General features: G+C 36.9%; 1 long non-coding RNA gene across 1 annotated transcript; it reads right to left on the bottom strand.

The window, feature by feature from the left end:
• Positions 1–1,087: 1,087 nt before the first annotated feature.
• On the bottom strand, positions 1,088–2,242 carry LOC128280644 (uncharacterized). The gene is made up of 2 exons (XR_008270740.1): positions 2,140–2,242; positions 1,088–1,383 (listed from the first exon to the last, which is right to left on the bottom strand). It is a non-coding gene; the product is annotated as an uncharacterized LOC128280644 (long non-coding RNA).
• Between the last annotated feature and the right edge of the window lie 7,907 nt (positions 2,243–10,149).

Raw genomic sequence — 10,149 nt, 5'->3', positions numbered from 1 at the left:
CACGCTTCCTAATCAAGTCCACAGGTGGTTTACTCAGCCTCACAGGATCAGTAACTGATGGCATTACGGGCTCTTAGGGTGGAATATTTAAATTCGGAAATGGTTGGACAGCCGGGTCGGTTCGGGCATATTGCGCGACCCACTCATTCATCATGGTGAAGAAGGCTTGTTTCGCCCCTTCATTTTGATTATTCGCGGATGACTGAGGCTCAACAGCGGTGTCCCTTGTGCGGAGCAGCCGCTACACCTTCAACGTCATCCGCCAAGGGTCTCTATCCGGGTTCCATTGCTATTTAAAATAAAAATTTCAACCGTCAAGTCATCACATTATTCAGCACTAACAATTTGGCATGTATAGCTAGACTCACACGCGCTATGGTAGTCCTAGAACCGACTAAACCATAGCTCTGATACCAATAAAATTGTAACACCCTAACTCGTGGCGGCGCCGTGTCGGACACGAGGGGTTAACGAGACAAATCCTCTTAAAGTACCGACCAATTTGGCATTTCTGGACAGGCTGGAAAACTGCGTCACCGTCGCCTTAAAATCATATCTCGAGTTCCAAAACTCGGAAACTGGTTTCGTAAATTTTCCTGAATTTAGACTCATATATCCATCCATGGATTTATTTTAGAATTTTGGTTGGGCCAATTGGTACAGTTTATTAGTTAAAGTCACCCATGTTACAGGGATCGACTGCTCTGACCTCCGCGCGTTACAACTTGAATATCTTTCTGTACAGGGCTTTAATACTGGTGCCGTTTGTTTCTAACGAAACTAGACTCAAAATGGAATCTGTACATATAAGGCATGACTCCTAATTCCTTCTGGATAATTTATGGTAAATTTTCAAAGTCACGACAGGGGACCCAGAAATCGTTCTGGCCCTGTCTCACGAGAACTTTGATATCTCCCAGTATACTGCTCATATGGTTGTTTCGTTTCGTCCATATAAAAATAGATTCATCAAGGATCAGTTCCATAATTTACTCACTATTTAATTCTACTTCTACTATTTTTAGTGATTTTTCAATCTCATCTCACTGCTGCTGTCCGCAACAGTTACTGCAGTAGACTATGCCAATTTCATGAATTTTTCCTTGGCCTTAATCATCCATCATACATGACACAAATTATGGCCACCTTAACAAAATTTGAGTTTCTAAGACTCGTGGCTATAGGTTCTAGCATCCCACTCGACGACCACATAGGCCATTTTCACATGGCTTAAAGTTTACAATCCCACAAATCGACAAAATATAATAGCCTATACATGCCAAATGTTCTTCAACAACAAAAAAAAGTAATACCACAAGATTTCAGCCGGTGTGATGACTTCAACGACGGTTCCGAGCACACAACAGTACGAGTCCCAGTGACCTAAAATGGGTGACAAGAAAACACTGAGTGAGTTTACAACTCAGTAAGTCATAAGCATTCATCAATCCACTAATAAAGTCACTACAACATGTACAAAGCAAACGAGGCTAGGTACTCATCCATATCGAATCTATACCATAATACCTCGGACCTTTCGGTCCAATCTCGTACCAAGTCATACATCCACATTTCATAATCTACACAACAAGATAAACGAAGCATTTTTTACACATTAACTCATTTTCCAGCACAACCATACAATTTCAATCATCACATAGATTTAAGGCTTACCAATTCAACCCCAAGCATGGGCGTATTTTCTATTCATCATGAGCTCGAGGTACTTACCCGATCCGCTGTCCGGGATTAACTCGATAATGTCGCACACTCAGTGCCAATTGTAATACAAGAGCATATAGTGAATCCGCACACTTAGTGCTATATATTTTCAGCTCGCACACTTAGTGCTATATAATTTTCAGCTCGCACACTTAGTGCTATATAATCAAACTCGCACACTTAGTGCTGTACAATTTTAAACCCGCACACTTAGTGCCAATCTTGTCACCGTGTCCATTTATACCCGCACACTTAGTGCCGAGACCAATACCTTATGCATTTTGCTGCCTTTATACATTCAACAATGGCATCATTCCATACACATACATTCCCATTTACACATCAATTCATTTAAACACAATTGTGTATATATTATGGTCATTTACATCAACACCAAATATATGCTTAATGACTTACCTTATATTGGATGAAACGATTTCCAATCGACTACTCGATTATCTTTCCTTTGCCTTTGCTTGATTCTCCACCTCTAGCTTCTTGAGCTAAATTTAACAAATAAATTGGTTTTATCATTTGAGCATCGGAAGAGGAATTCAAGATGCCTAGCCAATATATAAATATCTACTCATTAGGCATCAAAGTCGCATATGTACAAAATCATGAATCGAACTCAACACCTTAGTTAGTATTCCTCTTAGCGAATTTTCTAAGCCAAGAATAGGCATCAATATGCTTGCCTCTAACCGAATGCATGCACACCAATTTCCCTCATGTGGCCGAATATGCATGCCCATGTTGAGGCCGATTATGCACTTAATACCACACAAAACAGCATGCATTTTACTAACTAACGCATTACATATTGTAGCTCAATACACATCTCTCATGTACTACATAACCGAAAACATCATCCCAAGCAAATATATACCTTGAAATAGTATATATGTCATACCAATTCATCATGTGCAAACACATATTCAAAGCTCAAATCTTACCTACCATGCAACATGCATGAATCATACTTAATGGATATACCATGACCGAATACATCACAACACCATCATTTTGGTCATGATTAAGCAAAGAACTTAATGTCTCACTCAAAAATACTAAAAAGAAAGTCCAAGAGCCATCAATCCCCATCACATACACCATTAACAAGCTTCATATTTAACATGCAATGGCATTAACACAAAATCCACCTTGGCCAAATACCATTTCCATGGCATAACAAGGATTTGAACCATGGCTAACATGCACATCAAGTTAGCAACCAAAACAAGCATGAATCTCATGACACAACCTCAAACATACCTTAATCTTGATGCAAGTATAGCCAAATCTCCTTCTAGTTCTCTTCTAAACCAAGCATGAAGCAAAAATCCTCCCTTTTCCTTAGTATTTTCGGCCAAAGAAGAAAAATGGATGAACAAAATTTTCTTTTCTCTTCCACAATGCACGGCAAGGGGGGGGGGTTTCACTCACACACACACATTTTTTTTTTTTCTTTCTTTATTACCCATACTCATTTGTTTATTGTTTCTCCCTAGTGCACCAACAAAACATGTTTCATGACATGTTTAGCCCATGATTCCTTGTCATGGCGGCCACTTCATGTTAGGGGGAAATTTGACATGCAAATCCCTTATTTTTGCATGCATTATCAACTAGTCATCCCACATTTCCCCATCATACTTTCAATGTTTACTACTAGGCCCTTTCTAGTGAAATTCACATTTATAACTCTAAATCGAAACATCAAAAATGTCACACATGAATTAACACATATTATAGGCATCAAAATAAATTATAAATTATTTTTATGCCTCAGTTTTGTGGTCCCGAAACCACATCCCGACTAGGGTCAATTTTGGGATGTCACACGCCGTATCCCTCAGAAGTGAAACAACACATTTAACACATTCCTCAAGACTTAGAGACATTTCATCAAACACTCTTATTGTATTTTCCAACCAGAATTCGGCTCTTTCAGCATCATCATACCAGATTCACTCGTGGCGTATCAGGAGTTTGAGAAGGATGAGGTTGTTGTACAGTCAGATTGGTTCTAATGTATTGGGTGAACCATTCATTCATCATCTGATAGAAGGCTTGCTTAGCCTCACCATCACGGCTACTCGTAGCCAGTCTAGAATCAGCTTGCACCGTCCTTTGCGTGGGAGCAGGCACATTGCTTTCTACATCGTCAGCTACAACTCTATCGGGATACATTTTCTATATAAAAGCACATTTCAATGTCAAGAGTCATAACACTATCACAGATTCAGATATATGGCCTGTATAGCTAGACTCAAATACGCTATGGTAGTCCTAAAACTAACTAAATCATAGCTCTGATACCAATAAAATGTAACACCCCTAACCTGTAACTGACATCGAATTAGGGTTACGAGGCATTACCAGACAGACGGAACATTTCAGACCAATACAGAATAACATATATTAAATATCATTAATACAGAGGCATTCATCAACAATTCATTTATTAATACAGTCTACGAGACCTAAAACATACATTTAAGAAAGGTCGAAACTAAAATGAATGCATTTAGAACTTTCAGAACTCAACCAATTCTTTCAAACTGTTAAAGTCACACGCCCGTGCAACTAGGCCGTGTGTCACACACGGGCACTAGTCACGCCCATGTGAACCAGCCGTGCCAAAAATAGGTCCTATACTGACTTTTTCACATGGCCAATAGGCACGCCCGTGTACTATGGTCGTGTGATACATAGCTAGGTACTGACTTTAGCCCACAGCCATATGACATGCCCGTGTGTCCATGTGGTTCTTAGGAGAATACTGCTTTTCTTACACGGCCACAAGGCATGCCCGTGTCCTCTGACTGTGTGGCACCAAGTAGGCTTGGTTTAAGCCAAATTTGCCACCCCTTTTTTGGTCCAATCCTACAAGCAATAATATACAACATTCATACCAAAATTTCCAACCAATTCCATGCTCAAAACATGCTTCATTATAACAAAAACATATTAGCTCATAAAACAGTACAACCATACATCATTTGGCACCATCAACCAAATACCAAAACTATATACAACATTTCATTTGCTAGCCAACTCCTATGGCACAATATATATACATCAAAACTTATATACATAGACCTTCTAGCCTATACATGCCATACTTTAAAATATGTACACTTTCAAAAGTACCAAAATTAGATCGATAGTGTGGTGACGATCCTCGACTATCCCCGAGCCTTCAGTAGCTACGATAATTGTAAAACAGACAGTAAACACACATAGTAAGCTACAAAGAGCTTAGTAAGCCAAATACAATTCAACCATAAAGATTCATAACCATTTCATAGAATATTTCATACTTAACCATGCACTTTTGTTTACATATATGCCATGCTTCATTTCTAATTCTATACATATTTCATATAGACAGAGTTTTTCATATTCAGAAATTTAGTACGATACAAACATACCTGCATAAGTTATACATTTCATATACTAAATCTCAGATTTCGTACACTATGATCAGACGGGTCGAAATGATACAAATGCTCATAAACAAGTACAATGCCGACGTCCCGGACGTGGTCTTACATGTAACTCAATATCGATGCCTCTATCCCAGACAGGGTCTTACATGAAATCAAATATGATGCCGATGTCCCAGACATGGTCTTATACGTAAATCTCAATTCAGGCCTGTGTCCCAGCACGGTCTTACACGATGTCACAGACAGATGTCAACTTTGCTTAGGAACATACAGAGTTTTCTAGATATTAACATATTATCATACTTTACTCCAAAGATATACAATCAAGCACTCAAGGCCATCCAATACAGGTTACAATTTATATGTGCAGGATTTATTTTAATTAACACGTAATTGTAATTTGACTTACCTCGGACGGATTTCGTAGGGAAAGAGTCGACTATTCGACTATTTTAGACTTTCCTCGATCTAAGTCTGATTTTCTTTGTTCTTGATCTAATACAATACAAATTCAACCATTCAATTTAATCCATATACACATATTTAGGGCACTTTGCATTTTAGCCCTTACATTTTCACACTTTGACAATTTAGTCCATTCTTCACAAAGTCACCAATATACAAAATTTCTTTGCAACAAAGGCTAGCCGAATTTTCATGGCTTCTATATAAGCCCATACAACATGTTCAATTCACAATTTAGTCCTTCAAAACCTCATTTTCAACATTTAACCCAAATAGCTCAATTTTATCAAAACTCAAAGACAAAACTTATGAACCATCTACCAAGCCTTCATAATTCATTCAAAAACATCACAAAACTCATGATATCAACAATGGCATTTCATGAAATCTTTAACAGAAATAGAAATTCAGACATGGGCTTTGAAGAACACAAAGCAACGATCACAAAAACGTAAAAGTTATCAAAAACTGAGCAAAATGGACTAACCTATTCACTCATGCAATGGCCGAATACTTTGAAGCTTCAATGGCTTCTTCTTGCTTTTAATTTTCAGCTGAACAAGGTGATAATATGGCCACTTTCATGTTTTCATTTTATTATTATAACTTTAATAATTATTTTTCCCATTTTTCCCTTTGTTATAAAATTATCCATTCACCTAACACATGTCCAACATTGTCCACTTACTATGTCAATGGTGTATTTGACATGCAAGGACCCTTATTTTAAAAGCCAAGCCAAATAGGTACTTTAACATCTAGCACTCAACTTTTACACTTTACGCGATTTAATCCTTTTTCATAATCAAGCACAGAAATAGACAAATTAAATCACAGAAATTTTGCAGATGCAAATTCATTCATCATGGACACAAAAAATAATATTAAAATATTTTTTTGGACTCACATTTGTGGTCCCGAAACCACTACTTCGACTAGGGTCAAAACCAGACTGTTACAATACCGAGCTCATTTATATGAGTTTTTCATACATACCTATACCAACTCGTAACACATTGTCATATTTCCTCATCGTTGACTTGTCAAATAACTCACAAATTTACCCGTTGAACACTCGGAATACTATCTGATACATGGAAGACTTACACATAGTGCTTCAAACGTCACCACATGCTACCTCATATAATATTCACACATTGCTCGCTCTCGAGCTAATCACGGACCTGCTCACACAAGCTGATAGTCAAGACGTAACTACTCAGGCCGCTCACACAAGTTGACAGGTACCCGCAACACATGCCAGGGTACCTAGCCACCGATAGAACGTACAAGACTAGCACCCGGATTCACATAATCACATATACATATTATTTCATGAGCTCATAATCACACAGTTCCTAGTGACATGTCACATCGTATCCTACATTATTCCTAAGGTTCAAACGGGATTTTCTCGATAATGCATATTCGTCGAATTAGTTTACAATGTCATGCTCATAGACAATAAAGTTGTTCATACACTCTTATAATAATTAAACATAGAGGTTCATAGATAACATGATATATCATTGCATTATTTACACTTGAACTTTCCTCGGTACAAAATATGGACAATTAATTTGATTTAGTGCAAAATCTTGTTCTTTCCCCAGTCTAGGTCCGAACTTTATTTTTCTTGATCTATAATAGCAAATTCAACTTATTTAATAATCACATTATTCAAATCAGTCCAAAAACTATATTTATGCAAAATTATAATTTTGCCCCTAAACTTTCACATATTTGCAAATTAGTCCCTAGGCTCGTAAAATGAAATGAGTTCATTTTCTTTGTTATCCAAGCCGAGCCGAACTTATAACATACTCCTAGAAGCCCACATTTCTCATTAAATCATACATCTTACTATCCATTTGACAAACTTTACAAATAAGTCCCTTTTAGCTATTTTCACTAGAAATCACTTGGTAAAAGATGTTTATCACACATCAAACATTCATATTCCTCTATTAAACATCAAAATATATGCATGTCATACATGGGTCAAATTTCAAATATGAACCCTACTTCAAAATAATGGTAGAAATAGGTAAATCGGGTTACGAAGACTTCAAAAATGTAAAGAGCATTAAAAACGGGGCTAGAATATACTTATAATCAAGCTTGAAAGATGACAAAACCCTAGCTATGGATCTTGAGAATTTCGGCCAAGGTGGGAGAAGATGGACACAATTTTGACTTATTTTTCCCTTTTTATTCTTTTATTAACCAAATGACAAAAATGCCCTTAAGTCCTTTCTTTCAAATTTTTCCTATTCATTCCCATTTTTGTTTATAATTATAGAAATTGGGAAATTTGCTATTTAAGGACCTCTAATTAATAATCCATGAAATTTCATGCTTAAAGCTTCTAGAACTCATAGTTTGCAACTTTTGCAATTTAGTCCTAAATGTCAAATTGGACACTTTATCAATAAATATTCTTCATGAAATTTTCACACAAGCATGCAATCATATCATAGACCTCCTAATAATCATAAAATAATTATTTCCACTTCGAATTTATGGTCTCGAAACCACTGTTCCTATTAGGCCCTAATTTAGGATGTTAAAAATTTCCAGTCAAATTTAAAACTTTTCAAAAACATTCATATCATCCCTTAAATGAGCCTACAAGGCCCAAAACATGCATTTGGAGTGGTTCAGGACTAAACCGTGAACTTTCGAAAACTTCCCAATACTTAGAAAATTTTTCATCAAAACAAGGGTCACACGCTGTGTAGCTTGGGACACGCCCACGCCCGTCTGGGTAGCCCGTGTGGTCACACACGCCCATGTCCCTAACCCACGTAACACTCTGTTTATGATGTCATCAACAAATTAAAGTCACACGGCCAAGTCACACGTCCGTGTGCTTAAGCTGTGTGGGCGATTTAATTTTCAAAATTTTTTTATAAAATAGGTGAAGACTTCAAATGCCCTGGGCACCCACCCATGTCCTCGGGCCGTGTCCTTCACACAGTTGAGACACACGACCATGTCTCTGCTCGTGTGACCAATTTGAAGCTAAAAATTCAAGATACAAGGGACACATGGCTGGATCATACACCTATAGGGCAAGCCATGTGTCACACACGGCCTAGACACACGCTCATGTGTCTACTCATGTGGACAAAAATAAGGCTATTTACCAAGTCAATTTGTCACCCTTACTTGCTCCATCCTACATAACAACAAGCAACACCAATCCAAGCATATACACAGAACCAATTCGACCACAACCAAGTCATCAATACATCAATTACATGTTATTTTCTATCGCATGCAACATCTCACATTTATCATCTCAAACCATGCAAAATCCACATCCATGAAAGACATCTTCATATTCATATATACTTAACCAATATTAGCCAATTTCAATGGCCATTTACAAAATGAATCATCAACTATTAAAACCCAATACATTTGGCCAAATCGAATATGACACATAACAAAATGACTGAGTCTCTATACATGCCATAACTCAAAATAATGTAATCATAAGTACCCAGAATGAAAATTTGATAATGTGAATGGATCTCCGACTATTTTCGGTCCCCGAGCTGGCTTGGTGACACTATAAGACAAGGGAGAAGAAAGAGAGTAAGCTTTAAAGCTTAGTAAGTTCCTATGCAAATAATAGGCATCATAAACACACTTTAACATAGATTTAACAAAAAGTAAATTAACATAAATGTCATTGTGAATTCATAATCAAGCTTAGCACAAATGTATTTAAAATCTTAACATCATAACTTACTCGAACAAACCAATCTGAGGTTTCATCACATATCGAACTCATTAAGCATGAGTTTTGTGTACATACCTGTATCAACTTGCAACTCACCATAATCTTTCACAAGATACCATGGTCTTTCCTAACTTTAACACTGCTATTAAGTTTTCGTTTGAACCGCTTGGAATACTAAAGGATACTCAGGATATCTCACACACATAGTACCATACTAATGTCATATACCAAATATAGTCTTACATGTGATCTCATATCGATGCCAATAGCCTAGCTATAGTCTTACACGAAATCTTATATCGATTCCATATCCCAGATATGGTCTTACACGTAATCTCAACTAACCCTATGTCATGACATTTGTATCCTAACTATTCTTAAGGTTCAACCGAGATATTTCTCACTCGTCATCCATTGTCGATTTCATCCCAAGAGTCAATCATAAATTCATACAATATTAAAGTATTTAGTAAATAAACAATGCATTATTTACATACGAACTTACCTCGGTACCAAAAATAGTAGACAAGGATTTAATCACCAAACAGCTTATCCTTTCCCCGATCAAGGTCCAAACTTCGTTTTTCTTGATCTATAATAGTAAATTTAACTTATTTAATATTCACATTACTCAAATCAGTCCAAACATCACATTATAGTAAAATTTCATTTTTGCCCCTAAAGTTTCACAATTTTTACAAATTAGTCCCTAGGCTAATAAAATAAAATGCACTCAATGTCTTTTTTACCCAAGCC

The sequence above is a fragment of the Gossypium arboreum genome, chromosome 9 (assembly GCF_025698485.1).
Source record: "Gossypium arboreum isolate Shixiya-1 chromosome 9, ASM2569848v2, whole genome shotgun sequence".
In the NCBI taxonomy this organism is placed as follows: Eukaryota; Viridiplantae; Streptophyta; class Magnoliopsida; order Malvales; family Malvaceae; genus Gossypium; species Gossypium arboreum.
The sequence above is the reverse complement of the archived record's forward strand: the minus strand, read 5'-3'. Positions and strand labels throughout refer to the sequence as shown.